Consider the following 20,114-nt stretch of genomic DNA (forward strand, 5'->3'; position numbering starts at 1 on the left):
CATTGTCTCCTGCAGCAGACTGTGACCTCCTTGAAGGCAGGAAAACATTTAATTTTTATCTCAATATCCAAGAAAGTGCCTGGCACACTGATACCTAGTGGTTCTTTATTGTTTGGTTGACCTACATGACACATATGAGAAGAGGTAATCCAGATAGGGCACATCAGAAGTATGCTTAAAACGCATGGTTTTCTGACTCCCTCTGCCAAAAGAACAGGTGGAGAACTCCATTTCTTCTTTAGTTCTCATCTTAGAGGTAGATCTCTATGTTATACTTGAGTTCTGCTAATACCTCTCCTGAGGAGTGGGTGTATAACTGGGACACGTATAATGGTGTGGTTATTTATATTTCTTGATCTCTCAGGCAGTCTCCCCCACAGTGTCCCCTAGAAAGATGGGGGAGGCAAAGCCAAGTCCCCACAATGAAAAAAAATGAACTTTCCTGACTTGTAGCTGAGCCAGCTCTATGGGAAATCTAACTTTCTCCCCAGGTGCCTATTGCTAATAAAAAAGTGGTGGGAGACTGTCTAGTTAAGAAAATCTCTGATGCATTTTTGTATTTTATTTCCTTTTCCATCAATATTTCATCTTATGAGCAGGATTACATGTGCATGAATGTATATGCATAGGACTGTATGGAAGCATGCAAATGTGTGTATGTGTGTAAATATGAGTGTGTTTCTAGGTTTCAGAAAAAAGAATGTAGGAACTAGGCTAAGACTTCTAAAGAACAGTGTACTTTTTCTGACATGCACTCTTTCCCCTTTCTTCCTTGGATATCTTAGCCTCTCTACTAGTCTTTAACCTTCCTGAGGTCAAAGGATCTGCCCAAGTTATCTTTTTGTCTCCCATGTAGCAGGTGTTCAACCTGTTTTACCCAACTTATCATACTGTATTTCCTTTCCTACACTGTACAATCCAGTTATACTAGACTTCTCTCTGATCCTCCAACTTCAAATTCCATCTTCTAGCTCGAAGTCTATCAATTTGCCAACTCTCCCACACATGAAATACAATCCTGACTCAAACCTGTGTTGAGGAATCCCTTTCCTCTTTCAAGACCCAACTCAAGCACCATGAAGATTTTCCTCCATTCTTGAGTCCTCTCCTCTAATAGCATTGGTTCAATGAATGATGATGATGATGATGATGATGATGATGATGATGATGGTGATGATGATGATGGTGATGATGATGATGGTGTTGCTGTTCTTGGGGGTGATGGTGATGATATCAATGGCAGTGGTGGTGAAGATGATGATGATAGTGTTTACATATTTTTTTTTAAGATTTGCAGGCTACTTTATACAAGTTTATTCATTTCTACCTGCTTATCCATTACGTTATCCCCATTTTCTTGATGAAGAAACTCAGGTATCCTGTTTTTTTTTACCTCTGAGCCATACTGACTGCCTAGCAAACAACAAGGAATTTGATTTCTAGGTTTCCTAGGAAACCCTCAAAGATTATTAATTGCAATGAAAGAAGTTGATATGCATTGATAAAGGAAATCACATAGTCCCTATCCCTTTCCCCTCTTATATATGAGTGATTTAAATACTTTTCTATATAGACTTCTTTTCTCTCAGAGCTTACAAGGATTATTTCATTTAAAAATGTATCTTGTAGCCTTAACATCTAACACAATGCCTGATATATGGTAGGTGATTAATAAATGCTTATTGGCTGATTCATTAGTTGGTTGACCAAAGAATGTCTTAGAATGTTACCTTGGGGCATAGAGAGGACTATTACTTGCCCACTGTCCAACAGTCCTCATATATCTGAGGTGGAAGCTTGAACCCATATCTTCCTTGCCCTGAGGGCAGCTCCTGATCAGCTACATTTTCCTCATGAAAACTGACTCAATATGAAAATTACAGAGTATGAAAATATCTCTAAAAATAAAGAATTCAGCATGTAGCCTTCAGTGTCTAGTCTCTGTGACTTAACCTTTAAATAAAGGCATAATTGGACTCAGCTTTGACTGTGGCCTCTGCCAGAGCCACGTTTTCTCTGTTGCTTATTTTTTTTTGTGAACTCTTATTACTAAAGTGAACATAAATGACAGTATAAAATTTGCTCCCATTTCTTCTCTGAATGGTTACAGGAGTATTTCAAGAAGAGATTATACCCAAATGGTGAATTAGACCTCCTACATACTTATTTTTATATCACATAAGAAGTAAAGGTTCAGTACATTGTAATAATAATAATAATAATAATAATAACAATAATGATAATATATCCTCCTTCTCTCTCCTAATCCACAAAATATAATTTTATAAATCGTCACAGCTTGACACTGTATTTAGAGAATCAGTCTCCCTTCTACATTCAAAGTCATCTGTCTAGTTATGAAGTTCATTGACAACTAGATATCAAAGGAAATCAGCAACTTTGGACTTTTTAAATTTCAGTTTTAGGTTTTCGGAAATGTGACGTTGCTTTTGTTTGTTCACGGATGGTCTTTCCTAGTTTTGAATGAAGACAGGAACTCAAATTGTGATTGTCCTCAAATAATGGAACATCTAAACCATCATCTTCCACAGCTGTATCCTGACTTTCTTCATCCCACCCTCTTTCAAGCAATTACATTTACTTCACTACAAGAATGTACAAAGGAATGTCATAGCCCACTAGTGAATGCCGTAATGTCCAGAGGGCTGGACCTTGAGTCAAGAAGACTGAGCTCAAATATGGCCTCAGGCACAGATTCTTTAAGTGACCCTGGACAAGTCACTTTACCTCAGGCTGCCTTAGCTTCCACAAGTGAAAAATGGGGATAATTCCCAGGTGGTTATGAGGATTAAGTGAGATAAAAGTTGCGAGGAACTTATCTCAGATACTGATATATAGTAGGTGCTTAATAAATTTTTGTTTTCTTCCTCTGTCCCAAAGCATTGACTCCAGGTTTGGAATGGGACTTGCCCAATTAAAAGAAGACTATTTCGGTTTGGGTTTAGTATCATATCACACTGGATTTGTAGATATTCCATCCTATTCAATTTTAAACACATTTATTACATTCCTGTTATGTATAAGTTAATATGTGAAGCTTGGGGATCTATAGTTCAATAAAGAAATAGTGCTGCCCGCAACGGTCATAGATTTTCCACTAGAAGGCGACTTAAAGATGATTGAGTCCAGAGGTTGTCAAACTCACTGGCCCTGCCCCTAAAAATTCCAAAGAGTGAAAAAATAGAATTGGGAAAGGTTTACTAAAAACAAATGAAATTACTATGAGTTTCTAAGTCAACACTCAGAATTCAGGGATTTGTTTCAATTTGAGTTTGGAATCATTGAGTCAGTCAATAAACATTTTGTTGTTGATTTGTCAGACAATGTGTTACGGTCTGGGTTATGATAAGAGTAAGATTCTAATCCATAATTTATAGATATGGAAACTGAAGCCCAGAGACATTAAGTGACATACCCTGGGTCATAAAAGTATCATGTACCAGACTTCAACATCTCTGACATTAACAAGAAAACACACACACAAAAACAAAATATACTTTATATCCCCTATGGGAACCAATGAAATTCATTCAAAATTTTTTAAAAATATAAATTATGTTCACACATATGCATACATAAATATATGCCTATGCACTCTTTTTTTGCACGGGGAAAAACACTAATTACTTGGAGAGCAACAGAAAGTCTTTCTGGGAGGTGACAATTGAGCTATTTTAAAGGAGACCTGGGGATCCATTCTGACTAATATAGAGTCATAAACGTGGGTGATGGATCATAGGAGGCCTATATGACTGGAGAATAGCTTGTAAGGGAGATTGAGTTATCAGTAGCCTGCCAGATGATTCTGCAGGCAGTCTGCACCATGCATAGAACTTTATATTTTATCTAAAAGAGCTGTTGAAGCTTCATGAGCAACAGAGTGACAGTCATCCAATTTGCACTAAATGCAGTTTTTTATTGTTGCTGTTGTTGAGTCTTTCTGTTGTGTCCAATTCTATGTGGTTCCATGAACTTTGTCAGTGGGGCTTTCTTTGCAAAGATGCTAGAGGGGTTAACCATTTTCTTCTCCAGTGTGTCCCATTTTACAGAAGAGGAACTGAGGCAATAAAGGATTAAATTTGTCCAGGGTCTCACATCTAGCAAATGTCCAAATCTCGATTTCATCTCAGATCTTCCTATCTCTAAGGTCCCATGTTATCCATTGACTGTATGATCTAGCTTCCTCAAACGAAGTGTTGGTTGAGAGTAATGCTAAATTTTCTTTGAGTTTATTAAAGTAAAGGAATGTCTCTGTGTGTGTGTGTGTGTGTGTGTGTGTGTGTGTGTGTGTGTGTGTGTGTGTTTGAGGTAAATGAAGCTTTTTTATCTGGGGAATGGTACAAGGCTAGTGGAAAGTACTCTTAGGACTGAACAGTTACATGACCAAAAACTTTAGGCATTTTTTCCCTGTGAAGAAAAATGTGCTTCTCATCTGATTTACTAGAGGAATAAAAGAAAGTAGAATGGTGTTTACATAGAGTCTGGGACTTTGACCAAAATGACAACAAAAGAAAAAAAGAAGAACCAGCCTATTTGTTGAGAAAGGGCAAAGTTTAGTATGCAAAGCCTTTGGAGAAATACTAGCATCTGAATGGTAGATAGAGGCAATGGTGCTGCATAGGGACTAGGGCATGAGATCAGCTTCATTAACCAAATTAACATCCTGTAAAACTACATTCAGATGAGGATGCTTCTCGGAGTCATAGAATATCTGATCTGAATCAGAGACTAGATAAATGATTGTTGAAGTATAGAAAAAGTATACTCTACCAGGTGGGCAGTACTAATAGCAATTATAATATACATTGGACACTTACAGAATGATTTTATAGTTTGCAAATTAGTCTACTAATGTTTTATTTTATCCTCACATCTATCCTGCACTACCCTCATTTTAGAGATGAAGAAACTGAAACAGATAGATAAGTGATTTACTTATGATAATATGGATGACTAGTTTCAAACCCTATCGATTCAGCTCTAGGTATCCAGAATGCTAGGCCTGGAGTCAGAAAGATCTGACTTCAAAGGCAACTTCAGAAAATTACTAAGGGCAGTTATCTTGGGCAAGTCACTTAACACTGTTTCCTGCAGAGAGGCAATGGGGAAGGAAATGGAGAAGGAAATGGCAAACCACTTTAGTGTCTTTGCCAAGAAAACCACAAATGGGGTTACCAAGGGTCTAACATGATTCATAGACAAAAATAAAATAAAATATTCTCTCATTAATTCTCTGGGTGTTTTAACTAATTCTCTCAAAACAAACCAGAACTTGCAGGAAAGATGCCTATTTGCCTCAGAAGAGGAAATATCCTTATCCAGGCTTTCTTTCATCAATAAAATCATAGGCCCTTGTCTAATTCCTTTCAGTGAGGCTTACAATGATAAAAATATTTGAGATTTGAACAGGACTTGATATTCATTTGATTCTTCCAACTACCGTTATGATTGATGGATGGAGAATTTTGGCACAGGAATGATCTGGGATCTGATCTCCCTTCAGACCTTAGGTCAATCATATGGCTAATCTGGGCTTTAGTATCCTCATCTATAAAATGAAAATGGCAGATTCAGTGACTTCTAAAGGTGCTTGGAGATCTAAATCTACAATTCTTTGAATCCTGTGAGGGAAGACCTATAGTGATATAGATATATGGATGGATGGATAGATAGATAGATAGATAGATAGATAGATAGATAGATAACAGAAGACTGACACTAGGTAAATCTATCCTCAGTATCTAGAACAGATTTCAGTTCTTTGGCATTTCTGCCAGTAGGGATGGGTCAAGACCCTGTGCCTTGACTTGGATAAGAAATTCTAAGTAAAGGACATTCCTCCCACTATTGCAAATCAACACAGGCTAGTTTGTTTGGAAAAGGGAAGGAAATATACATTTACAATTATTGTTTCATTGGATCTCAGTGCTTACATTGATGTTATGCGACATGACCGCTATAGGTATGACTTTTCCCCTTTTACAGAAGTAGAATTAAAATTCATCGGATAAAATGACAAGCTCATAACCACAGAGTCAATAGGTGTCAAAAACTGGATTCAAACTCATGTCTTTCCTGACATTCACCCCAACACTATAAACTAGACTGTTTCCTTGACAAGACAACTAAGTTTTAGATAGCTGAGGCCCTTGCCAAAGGTCACAGAGAGATTGGTGCCATACTAGGACTAGAAGTGATTTATCACTTTCTTTCAAATGTATTAAGGGGTAGTTAGATGATAGTAACAACCCTAAAATCTGGAGGACCTGGGTTCAAATCTGTTCCCTGATACTAGCTGTGTGACCTTGTGCCAGTTACTTAACTGCATCACAACCAGAGCTATCTCTAGTTGTCCTGATTTCATCCTGATTCATATCTGGTTCTTGGACCCAGATGACTCCAGAGGAAAAAGCAAGGCTGGTGACTTAGCCCAGCCCTCCCTTACTGAAACCCAATTCATGTGCTTGTCGTGTCACCATCTCCCTGATGTCATGGTCCTCTTGAAGAATGAAGGACAAACACCATCATTAAGATTCCAAGCTCCAGCCAATTTATTTTCCATGTCTTTTATATAAACATTTATGTAAATGTTGTCCCATGCCTACTCTCCATAGAATATAAACTACTTGAAGTCAAAAACTTTATTTTTGCCTTTGATTCCACTATTACCAAAGTACATGGCACAGAGGAGATACTCAATGAGCTTATTAATTGATTCTTATGGATGATACCAAAATGAGAGTTTTTAACTAAGAATGTTCCAAGATGACAGTAGGAACATAACTCAACATGATTGAAACTTTAACTAAATTATTTAATCCTCAGTATCTAGAACAGGTTTCAGTTCTTTGGCATTTCTGATTTTTTTCTTTTAATAAAGCTACCAAATGTCATTCATATAGTGGCTACTGAGCCAGGCAGAGGGATGTTTTTCGCTATTCATTGCTGGAGGTTGAAAGGTTGTATTCTACTGAAACTCAGGGAGCATAGAAGCCTTTTATAGGTTGGTATGTATAGACTCCATCACAGAAAATAACCCAGGGAGACTAAGATGGTCAGTAAGTACCTTAGAGAAGACCTGTTCATCTATCATTATGAATAATGAATAATTCAGGCATCTCATCAAAGAGAGAACTTTTAGGTGTCATTACGTAAAGGTATAGATAACTAATGACCTATCTTCAGTTCCCCTTATTTGCTATGAATTATTGGCATAGTTTCTCATTTTCACCCTCTCTCAAATGGCTATTTTTCTTCTATTCTGTGTTTCCTATGAAGCTTATTTTGGTTTTTCTGATAATCATAGAATATTTTTCCTTTTCTCCCCCTTGACTCAATACCTGTGCCTTTCTGAATCTGAAATGATCTCTATGCAATATTCTAATTGAAAGGGAAAGAGCTGCAGTTTTAATTACTTTCCGTAATAGATATGACAATAAACAGACCCAATTCACGGCTATTACACCAAGCAGCAAAGCTATTATATCACTGCTAGTGACACCAGCAAAGCTGTTGCCTTGAAATAATATTCCACTGTAGTTAACAGACTGCAATTATAGTCATCGCTCAAGTCCCCATAGGAGTGGGGGGACAGGGAGAGCAAGGCTAAATACTATCTTCAGACCCACCAGTTCATCACTTTAGCTGGTGGTTTCAATTTTCTTTCTGGCCAAAGTTCCTAATAAGTGGCACAATAGATTGTATTTGAATTCTGTCTCGTTTTCCATAGTGTATTGGATCGTCCAATGGCCAAAAGTACAGCAAGAACAGGGAGAAGCATGGTACCAGGAATAATCCACACATTGTATGTCCTACCTCTGGAGGCTACATATTTTCTGCAAGTAGAGATAGGATCTACTTTAAGAAAAAAAATGATGAGTGTAGTGAACACCTCAGTTGTTTGGAGATTTGCCTTCTGGCATCCTTAACCATCTGGGATGCACCAAAGCCAGGATCGTTTTTAAGCCAGAAACCTTGGGTGGTGATCAGTTAGAAAAACCACAGGAAAATTCAAGAACCAGAGACTGAACTTGACATAATGTGGCTAGTCAGTTCAGCAACCAGAAAGGAAAAAAAAGCACAATGATCAGGCATAGAGCCAAGGGTCTCAGCATGAAGTCTGGGAGAACAGTACAACAGGGAAATGGGCCAACAAAAATAATGGGGTTGGAAAAGAAAAATTGAGAAGATAGAGAGGAAAACTTAGTGGTGGACGGAGATAACAAAGGGTGAATGAAGTGATGAGAAGCAGTAGTCTGTTGCCAACACATTTAAAATCCATTAATTCCTTACTATATGGGTAACTAGGAAGTCATAACAATATGGCAGATAAAATTTGGAGGATCCAGGTGCAAATTCTTATTGAAATACTACCTAATTATGTAATGTTCAGCAAGTCATTTAATTTTTCTCCTCATCTAGAAAATTGGATGTGTATGATCTAGAAAGGAATAAAGTCCTTCCCGGCTAGTCATTTGATGGCAAGTGATCTTTGATCAGTCCACAATAGGTGTACAAACAGTCATATTCTTTTTAGGAGCCTCTGAAGATGTCCATCGTAATTGGAAATAATTTATATTCATAATGAAGACCCTGGGTTATTAAACAATGCATAAATAATGGGCTCTGTGCTCTGTTTAACAAGACAGAGACAGAGTAATATATTTTAGAAAGATTTATGTAGACAGTATTTAAACTATTTGTGTATTGTAGCATAAAGGGTTATACTCTGGTTACGTGAAGAATTAAGTTATATGGATTGACAAATACAATTCAGCACATATTTAAGGAACTATTATAGCTCATACAGTGTTTCTAGGTCCTGGGGATAAAAAGAAATAGCACAAGAGACTTTATCGAATATTTTGCTAAAATCTTTATAAATAATATCTTGAGTATTCTTCCATTTTAGCAGGTTAGTAATGCTGTCACGAAAAGAAATTAACTTAGCCAGGTACAGTCTGTTTCTGATGACACCATGCTGGCTCCTGGTGATCACTATTTCCTTTTCTACATGTTTTTTCCAATAACTTATTAATAATATATTGTACATAAGATTATTAATTGTCTTGGCTAGATTTGCTGAACTACTTTCTTCTCTCTCTTTTATGTTGAAAGGGAATGACTGAGAGAAAGAAGGGAGCATTATACTGGGAAACACAGATGATATTGAAAAAGATGTCAATACTTTTTTTTTAAATCCATTTTCATTTTAGAATTTGGCTATGAGTCATATTTTGCATCCTTGACCTATCTTTTGAAGATTTCATTTTTGAAAGTTATGAAATTTAGCTTTCTGTTTCCCTCAGTCTTTCAAAGTTCATTGATTGAGAGTTAGCCATCCCATCTACCAGTCCTTTCAGTAAAGGATTAACGACATGACCTGAACTTATGAAAGAGAAGCCAGGTGCTGTCTTCCTTTTCTTGGACATTGAAGTGGTGTTGTCATTTTTAGTCTTATCCTACTCTTCAGGAACTCATTTAGTGTTCTCTTGAGTGGCTTCCTATTTCCTTTTGCAGTCATTTTTAGAATGAGAAAACTGAGACATAAAAAGGAAAAATGACTTGCCCAAGGTCACACTGCTAGTGTCTGAGACCAGATTTGAACTCATGAAGAGAAGGCATCCTTCCTCTATCTGTTTTTGTCACCTTACTGTCCATATTGACTCTATTAGTCTTCCTCTACACTTCTTTCCAATTCAAAAGCTGTCTTTTGCAGAGAGAACAGAAACAATATAAAAAGATTTAGCAACTCCACCTTTGGTCTATCCTCATCACAGCTCATTCTACCCCTTCTTAGAACAGACATATCTTGAATAGACTCATGGATTGAGAACTGGAAGAGACCCCAGAGGACCAATCCCTCCATATTACAGATCCTGGCAGAGATATCATTTTTCCTGCCCTTCTCTGACTCTTTCCAGCAACCACTTCTGAGTTTCTACCCCTATCATTCAAAGCCTTGAAATCAAATTGACTAAAATATCAGATTTCCAAGTCACATCTCTATCTGAAAGAAATTTAGAATTGGAGCTGGAGGGTACCTCATATTATTACATCAAAGCCAACCTCATTTTTTAGATGAGGAAACTTGGGTTTATTAAGTATTTTGCCAAAGGCTCCACAGGTAGTATTTGAGCTCAGGCCCTTCCTCCGATCTAACATTAAACCACAAACGATTCACTACATAAAACCCTTGGGAATTAACTATTCCTCATATTGACAGTACCAAAAGTCTAATAGACTTATGCTTAACTTATCCATCAATTCCTAAGTGTTAGTCACTGTGCAAAGCCCTGTAGAGACAGAGACAAAAGTGAAATGGTCTATGATGTCAATATATTTAGATTGATTTGAGATAGACAGTTGTACTTTTGAGACACTCATAAAAATATAGATAGATGTGTATTTATGTATATATGCATATATGCATATTTGAGGAAGATGTACATAACTGTATAAAAGATAAATACTAACTTTGTCAACATATATCCTAAAACTGAAATGATACAGAAAAAATGCGCATAGCCCCTAACTAAAGATGTCATTCAAATACTTGAAGTATTCCATATTGAAAGGAGAAAGAATAAAAGCAGAGTAGTTAGAGAAGAAATGTGCTAGGGTTGGGGATGGGGATGTTAGGGAAAGACGTCAACATAATGCCAAGCAGACTAAAGGAACCAAGATGGAAGACTGCATGTCGTGTGAGGAATAGCAAATAGGTCAGTTTCACTGGCAAGACCATAATGTATACATTAATATTGTATGATAAGAAATAATGTATAATGAGAATGGAAACAAAGGGGGTAAGGTTCTCAGGGTCTGGTATTATTTTCATAAGGCAATATTTTACTTGATTTGCAAAGTAATGAAATATAAAGGCCAAAGGATTTGACTCCTTCTCTGTTTCCATTTTTCTCATTTTAGATGGAAGTGGGGAGATGGATCTTTGACTTCCAAATGATTAAATGATGTGTAGTAGAAAAAATGTTAACTGAAATAGAAGTCATGAGGACCTGAGTTCTAATTTTTCCTCTAATTCTAACTGAAAATTATTTAACCTCACGTGTAAATAATTACCCCACATACTTGTCTAATCCTCTTCACTGAATTCAGTCACAAAGAAAAGAGGCTATTTTCTGTTCTGTCTTTGCATCTTCAGGGACTAGCAAACAATAGCTACGTAAAAACTTACTGAATGGAATGGAAGCAAAGACTTTTCAGAGTTAATATGAGCATGGTCACTAGTTCATTGCTCTACTTTGTAATGAGAAAGTGTGTGTGTGTGTGTGTGTGTGTGTGTGTGTGTGTGTGTGTGTGTGTAAAGATAGATAGATAGATGATAGATAGATAAATAAATATAGATATGTGCGCAATTTTGCTGGCACTACTAATGAATTCATCAAACACCCAAAATGGCGCTATAGCTCCATTCCCCATGTTTGGGGAATGCCTATGTGTATTTCTTTCATTGTGGTAATTACTTTTTAATTAGGGCATCTACTGGCCATTGGGCAGGTGATTAGTCACTTTAACTATGGCTGGCAGCAAATGCTGCTGAGTTTGGACTCCTGTGGGATATAGAAGGATTATTATTATAGTCGATGCTATTATTATTATTCAGATACCAAGCTGCCTGCTTTGGTCCTCTCTGGCACAGCCCAGCTGAGAGCTGGGTATGGACAGAATAGCTCAGTCCAACCCCATTCTATACAATAAACACAATGGTCACTGTGGGACTTCTGGTAGCAGGCTCTTTTCAAAGTTGCACTGTTATAGCACCCATTATTTCTCAGACAGAAGAATATCAAGCTTATTATCTTGCCTCTTATATATCCAAATTTTCCTAAAAATATTGAAAAATTACCTTCTTTCTTTGATGCACATTATCTTTTTCTTTCCAGTGAGCAAATCAGACAATGTTTATTGAATAGCTACTTTGTACGTTACTTGTCTGAGACAGGTATTGCTTACTAAGACCATGTCCATTTGCTCAACATAAACCATGATCATGAATGGAGAAGACTGGGAGGTTCATCTATGTCACAGTACTGGAAACCCGAATGGAAAAATAATGGGAAAAGCCAATGAAAATGTCACACATAAAAATAAGGCATTGCTTCTTTTCTTGAATGAACAAGACTAAATTTTGCATTACACTCTGTGTTTATTTGCTTCAAGCTTCATCTACTTAATTCTACAGGACTGATAATCAAATCAACATTGCCTTTTCTAGGTCGAGAATGACATTCTGCTGTTCTCTGACTCTGTTCAATATCTCTCTGATTGGGTTAAAAACTACTTGGATCAAATTTCCTTTCTCTGGATACTTCTTGCTCCTTCATTTCTAGCTCCATCAGCCTCAATCCATAAGTCTCATTTTCTTCCCTCCATTTCCAAAGTTCCCTCTGGATCTGTCATTCAATCATTAAAAAGTTGTCCTTCATATTATTTTTGTATTTCCCTCCTCAAATTGACCTTGTATATAATTTCTATATTTATAGGTATGTACATGTCATCAAATATATAATAGTGGAGATTTTTTGGATAGACTATAAGTTGCTTGAGATCAGGGACATTTCCCCAGGGTGTAACTTGGTAGCACTTAATGCTTATTGGATTAAATCGAAAGGAATTTATGATCTGTTTGAAGCGCACACACACACATACACACAAAAATAACTCAAAGAATGATAAAATGTAAATACTAATACAGTAGATAAATATTTAATATAACAGTACAATGAGTTTAAAAAAACATTGACTAATTTTTAAGTGAGAAATACAGTAAATAGATGCAGGATTTCACTTGTTAATCATCTTTGACTGGAAAACTTACAATGCTTTTATAGAAATTTAAATTGGCATGTGTAGATATGAATAGGGATATGGAGAAGGGATGAACCTAATATAGGAAGAAGTTTGGATTCTGCAGTAACTAGGTTTTAGAAGTTTAAATTGTTGACTTGCGTGATGATATTGTAACAACATGCATTCAACACTCACAGACATAACAGGAAAAAAGAATATCCATAAAATGATATTGTGTGGTGGAAATATCACCCAAATTGGTTTCTTTTGTGTCCTATCTATGAAAGATCTGACAAGGCCAGGGCTTTCCCCTCTGTTGATTCTGATTCAATTTTAAATATGTTTGGTATGTCAATAGATGTTTTACTGTTCTCTCCCTTTAGTCTGTGAGTTCCTTGAGACCAAGGATTGTATTTTGCCTTTCTTTGTATTTGCAATGCTTAGCTTGGTGCCTTGGTTACATTCTTTCTCTGTGTAACAGTTTGTTTATAAAATGAGAAGGTTAGACTAGATGATATTTCAAGTCTCTTCTGGGTCTTAGATTTTATAATTCTTTGATTCAGATGAGTTTAGAGCCCTGGGCAAGGGACCATATGGGAAGAAAATCTGGGAGAGAAGAAACCATTAAAGAAAGATGTTATCATCAGCCCTTGGAGGCATAAAATAAACCAGAGTTATGCATAGAGATGTCTGGGAGGGGAACCAGATGTCATATTATTTGAACCCCAAGTTACATAAAGATGGGAATGGCCAATGGCAATGCCATTCACGAGAAAACAAATTGGGCCAAGACCCTAAGGCAAATGATGCCCCTCTAGTGTACTTGATGAAATACTTCTTTGGTTTTATTTCAGCTTTTTCTGCTTCCTTCTTCAGTGCACTGTACTCTTATTATATAACCCAGTCATACATTTCCATGAGAAGAAAGTCAAGGGTCAAAAGGAAAATGTTACTTTTCTTTCAAGACAGGTATAAAAACAACTAATAGAAAAAGTATTCTTCTAGCAAATAAGCCAAAATTAATGCACGCTAAAAATAGGTTGAATCTGTTGAGGGCAATTTGGTCAACAAAAAAAGAGGTTTTCCTGTCATATTAAGCAAAAGAGGAAGATCTGAGAGAGGAGAGTTCACTCTTTTTTTTGTTGGGTTAGATACTGATACTAGATGCTCACCAAAATATATCATTTTTATCATTTTTATCTGATATAGATTGACCTAGATAACTGCTATGTTTGGGGATTTTGTAATCTTGCAAGAATAGTGTATATAATTTATGTGTGTATGTGTTTGTTCATATGTGTGCATGTATGTATTGAATAGGAAGCTGTTGTATACAGATGTTGCTAAGATGATATAGTATCTCCTTATTGGTGGTCCCAGTGGTAGGAATTGTTTCAAGGATATTTGGTCACTCCCTCAGAAAGAGTCACCCATTCCTGAGTCTTTGATTCCTCACTCTTGCCCCCAAACTATCCATTGTCAAATCTCATTGTTTCTACTTTTACATTTGCCATATATGTCCCCTTCCTTCTAAGAATAAAGACAGCATCTTAGTTCAGGGTCTCATTGTCTATCTCTCAAATGTTCTTTTGTAATAGATTTCTCTAGGTGATCCCCCTGTCTTAAGTCTCTCTTTGCTCTTTTATCCAACTTCTACATAGCTGTCAAAATTATTATTATTTATTTTTTCCATTACATATTATGAAAACTTTTCAACATTCATCTATTTGCATATTTTCAGGTTGCATAGTTGCCTTCCACCCTTCCTTCCTACACCCCTCCTCTCAATAAAATTTATTCAATGCATTTGTGATGAACATATTTAAATATTAGTCATTTACATATGAGGAATAAGGCCTAAGGGAAAGGAAAGAAAACCATGGGATAGGAAGGAATAACATAAGAGAAGATTTTTTTTTTAAAAAAGCTGCATCCATCATAGCTGGTCAACTCACAAAGCTGTTGATAATATAGACAATGATCTTTTGGTTCTGCTCCCTTCATTCAGCATCAGTTCATGTAATTCTTCCCATGCTTTTCTTAAAGTTCAACTATTCATGGTTTTTATAGATCAATAGTAATCTAAAAATAACATATACCACAGCTTGTTTAGCCATTTCCCAATCATGGGGCACCTTCTCACTTTCCAACTATTTGATACTATAAAAAGAGCTGCTTTGAATATTTTTGAAAAGGTGGGACTTTTCTCATTTTTGAAATTTCTTTTGGATATAGGATTAGTAATGGTTTTACTGAGTAAAAGAGTTTGATCAGTTTTATTGCCCTTTGGGCATGATTGCAAATTGCTCTCCAGAATGTTGGATCGGTTCACAAATCCACCAACAATGCATTAATGACTTAATCTTCCCACAACCTCTCCCATATTGATCATTTTCCTTTTGGTCATTTTAGCCAATCTGATAAGTGTGAGATGGTACATGATAGATGTTTTAGTTTACATTTCTCTCATCAATAATGATTTGAAGCATTTATCATAATTATGTACAACTTTAATTTCTTCATTTGAAAACTGCCTGTCCATATCCTTTGACCATTTTTCAGTTGGGGAATGACTTATGATCTTATAAAATTGATTCAATTCTCTGTCTGATCTACTCAAAAATCTCAAAAACCTTTCTATTACTCCCAGGATCAAATAGAAAGCCGGAGGGCATACTGAACTCTTTATGTATGGCCCTATTCTACCTTTCTAGTTTTCTCAAAATTCACTTTGTTCCTTTCTCCCACATATTTCCATCCACTTATTGCGGTCCATTTGTATCCTTTTTCCAGGGACCTGGGAAATTGTCCCTCCTCACATCTACTTATTCACTTTCCCGGGTTCATTTAAAACCCAGATAAATTCTCTCCTTTTGCAAAAATCCTGTCTCATTCTTTCCTGCCTCATCTGTAGGTATTTCTCTGCCCTCTAGTCATTGGATCATAGATTTAAAACTGGAAGGAACAGTATAGTCAAACTCCATCCCTCTCCTTCCATCTAATCAGCACATAACTTGTAAAAAACCTAATTGTCTGTGCCTTCAACCCCCATTAGAAAAAGTTACTTGAAGGTATATACACTACGTTTGTCTCTCTTTATTATCCCAGAATCTAACATAAAATCTGCCATAGTAGGTGTTTCATAAATACAAGAGTTGCTGAGGAGAAAAATCTCTGGCTCTAGTTTCTTTTATGAATAATGTCTCTCTTTTTTCATCCATGTAAGTCAACCCATAATGAGTTGCTGTACCATCTCAGCAAGAGTTCACCAGCCCCAGGCCATGAGTATTTGCTAAAAAATCTCAAACACCTGGAAACCAAAAGAACATTCTCTGTCCAGTATCCATATCAACCCCAAGCATCAATTACACACATGTTCACACACACACACACACACACACACACACACACATACACACTATGCAAAGAACACAAGTTATTATTTAGTCAAGAAAACAACTTGTAAAATGCAACGGGCAGTTAGGTGGCACCATGGATTGTACAGGACCTGAAGTCTGGAAGATTCATATTCTAGAGTTCAGATCTGACCTCAGTCACTTCCTATTTTTTTTTCAAATCATATAATCCTGATTATCTCAATTTCTTCATTTGTTAAATGAGTTGGAGAAGAAAATGGAGAACAAGTAATTATACTAAGAAAACCTCAACCTGAATAAGAACTATAAAATAAAAGATATGTAACGTGATTTAAAAACTTAAAATCACTATAGAAATGTTATCAATCACTTTAGTATCATTTTATGACCTCCTATCTATATCATGAGTTAATGATAATGAGAGCCAATATTCATAATAGTGATACTGTCAGTATCTTAGTTATCAAAGGATTCTATTTTCTTCATTAAAACTCTTCTAACTGATATGTAACTTAGAGATGGATTGAGTTATTCAAAGAAGCAAAGGTTAAATGCTTACTTTTTAAAAAAAAATGTATTTATTTAAGGCAATAGGATTAAGTGACTTGCCCAAGGTCACACAGCTAAGCAATTATTAAGTGTCTGAGGTTGAATATGAACTCAGGTTCTCCTGACTCCACAGCTGGTGCTCTGTCTACTGTGCCACCTAGCTGCCCCTAAATATTTACTATTTGCCAGCCTGAGTTGGAAATATAAAGAAAGGGAACATGAAAATCATTTAGCCAAGGCTTCTTGCTTTACAGCTAAGGAAACCAATGGACAGTGAGGGAAGATGGACTTGGCTCCAGTCAGAATGTACTGAATGATAAAGGTAGAGATTTAAACCTAGCTCTCTGACTCAATATTCCTCTTCCTGATATCATACTGTATTAGGAAAGAGGATTTAGTCATCTGAAAATATTTCCAATAACTCTTAGAGTGTCTTCATTTCTTTTAAAAGGTTTTTATTTTTACTGTGTAGATACTCAATATCAGAGGATATCCTGATTATTTTGTTTAGTTAAGACTTTAATTTAAACTCTGACTCCCAGGGATAAAAAGAGAATTTGGTAATAGAACTCTTTTCCTTGTTTGGTTTGACCTCTCTCTCTATGAGAAGTGGAATGAAATTTTTAATACCGCTTATTTGCTACTCCGAGTGGAAATATAGTTAAAAGGGGAAAATGAACCCTGTGGAATTACGTAAAAAATGTGACAATAACCTTTGAGAGATCCTACTGCAGTCAGATGCCTCAGAGAAGTAGGTGACAAAAAGATAGGTCCCATATATCATAAATTATTTAGAGTGACCATTGTTTTCAAGGAAGAATTGATAAACAAAATAGATGCCATTTAATTAGGGAACAGGTAAATAAAATATGGTTCAGGAATATAATGGCTTGTTATTGAGCTTTATGAAATGATGAAAAAATATATATATATATATGTATACATACATATATAAAATGATAGAAATAGAAAGAACAAAAAAATTATATATTGAATGCTGTGAAATTATTAAAATTACTTAATTAATTAAAATTTCTAATATATAATACATAATTTAATATCCAGAGGGAAGTAGCTTTAGAGATGTCCTCATTTTAGAGAAGAAGAAGGTGAGGAGGATGAGAGAGAAAAATGAGTGCCCAAGCTTGCAAAGTTATGATTGCACAGGTCTATATGATAAGATATTATGCTGTGCTATGCTGTCATGGAGGGATGACAAGGTTCTGCTCCCTATATCTTTGAAGGAGTGGGGTAATATGGTTGTGGAAGACTGCTTGTATTGTAGGATATATTGGTTAGTTTTGCTGAATTCCCTTTACTCCCCTTCCCCCTTTTCTGAATTGTTGAATAAAAGATTTTCCTCTGGAAAGAGGAGAAAAGAGGCATATTTTGGAAATTATAGATAATATAAAATTGTATATCAATAAGGAGCATTTAAAAGCAGCAAGGAAAGTAGTTGAATTAAAATATTTAAATTCAGACTTGTTGGGGCGGCTAGGTTACACAGTGGATAGAGCACTGGCCCTGGAGTCAGGAGTACCTGAGTTCAAATCCAGCCTTAGACACCTAATAATGACCTAGCTGTGTGGCCTTGGACAAGTCACTTCATGCCATTGCCTTGTAAAAAATCTAAAAAAAAAATTCAGATTTATTGTGACTTTGTAGACCACTTCAGATTGTGAGATTTGGGGGGGGGGGGGCAGTTAGAACTATCTTTTGCCTCTTTTTCTATTCCAGCACTTAGTATAGTACCTGTATCTCTATGATAGGTAAAACTTTATTGGCTACTTGTAGAACAAATATAAGGGATATGGTGGGTTATGTAGTAGAGATTTCTGGAATAATCTAGAAATAAAGTAGGAAATTATTCAGAGGGTCATGCCCAGGGGAAAATCAGACTGGGAAACAGCATGATATTGTGGAAAGAACACCATCCCTGGAGTCAGAAAATCAGGCTTCAAATACCATTTCTAACATTTATTATAGTCTGCGTGACCATGAAAAGGTCATTTATCCTCACTGAGCCTCAGTTTCCTCATCTTTAACATAATTATGAAGTTCAACTGGATAAATCCTTCCATCTCTAAAACTACAATTCTATGACTGAGGGAAAAAGAAACATAATGTAGAGGAATTCTAGGTTACCATAGCTTTTACAATCTTGGGAACTTTTCTTCTCTTAGGTTTGCAATCTTTTTTTTTTATAAAATGAGAATCTTTCAAAGACACCTTTAAGCTCCAATATTCTATATAATTCAACACGCCCTAGATATGTGAGGAACTGGTAGAACCCCTTGTTGCTATTAGCTCTCATTTTGCAAAAAGTTATGAAGATAAAAAGGTATCCCTGAACAATAGAAATAGGCAAGTGATGAGTTTGGTTGATTGCACTTTAAGAAGATCCAAACATACCCCAAAATCCAACTTAAAAATGGCTCAAGCCCAGTGAGAATATTTCTATTACATAGATTTTCACTTGAGTAAAAGATTTATTTCAAATTCCCTTTAAATACCAAGGTTACATAGTGTATTTCTGAGCTTGTTTATCTATATTTAATGATAAAGATGAATGAAGGGGCAGCATCTTTGAAACTGTAAAAGAACCAAAAAGTTAGGATGAAACTTTTTTCATCCTACTGAAAAGTGACGTGACTTAGTAAACTAATGTTAGCAAATGCAAAACTCTCTTTTTAAACTTAATGCATTTTATTTGGAAAGATAATAATAGCAGAATTTTATATAGTAAAAAGGTAGACAAAGCTATTTTGTGCCTATTTTTTATATGTTATCTCGTATCTTCCTAACAAATATTGGGCAATGCAGACCTCAAAGAGGAGGAAAAGGAGGTTCAGAGAAACTAAGAGACTTGTCTATGGTCCTGCAGAGAGTAAATGATCACAGTGTACCTCTGTTATCTAAGCCCACCTTGCTTTCCATTACAACATACTTCCTCTCGGAAAAAAAAAAACATGATGGATAAAAGTTTAATTTATAAGTCACTTTTCAAGGATCTTTGTATGGTGGAAAGAGACACAATCCTAATAAGCTAAACACATAACTCCTGTCTTGGAAGATACAGAATCAATGATGTGGCAATCAGTTTTCCCTTACTTTGTGAAGCATAAGGTAGTGGGTAGCAACCAGCTCAGCTTTGTGAATAGTAAATTCTGTCAAACCAATTTATTTTCTTTCTATGATATAGTGACAGGCTATGGAAATAGAAGAAATGTAATGGATGTATAGATCTGGGCTCCAGAAAAGTATATGGTTCTGTCCCACATAACAGTCTCATAAACAAGTTTGGATGATCAGGTCACAGCCTAGGAGGGTCTCCTGTTCCCTCCCTCTCAGAGTGCT

The 20,114-nt window shown here is 36.0% G+C and overlaps 1 protein-coding gene and 1 non-coding gene across 3 annotated transcripts in view; both read left to right on the forward strand.

Moving 5' to 3' along the window:
• The window catches only part of CTNNA2 (catenin alpha 2), a 1,546,517-nt gene that overhangs the window by 787,006 nt on the left and 739,397 nt on the right, over positions 1-20,114 (forward strand). The gene's annotated exons all lie outside the window — the stretch shown is intronic.
• LOC141510640 (U6 spliceosomal RNA) lies at positions 10,490-10,596 on the forward strand. The gene has a single exon (XR_012475073.1). It is a non-coding gene; the product is annotated as a U6 spliceosomal RNA (small nuclear RNA).

This window comes from Macrotis lagotis, chromosome 1, assembly GCF_037893015.1.
Source record: "Macrotis lagotis isolate mMagLag1 chromosome 1, bilby.v1.9.chrom.fasta, whole genome shotgun sequence".
NCBI classification, from domain to species: domain Eukaryota; kingdom Metazoa; phylum Chordata; class Mammalia; order Peramelemorphia; family Peramelidae; genus Macrotis; species Macrotis lagotis.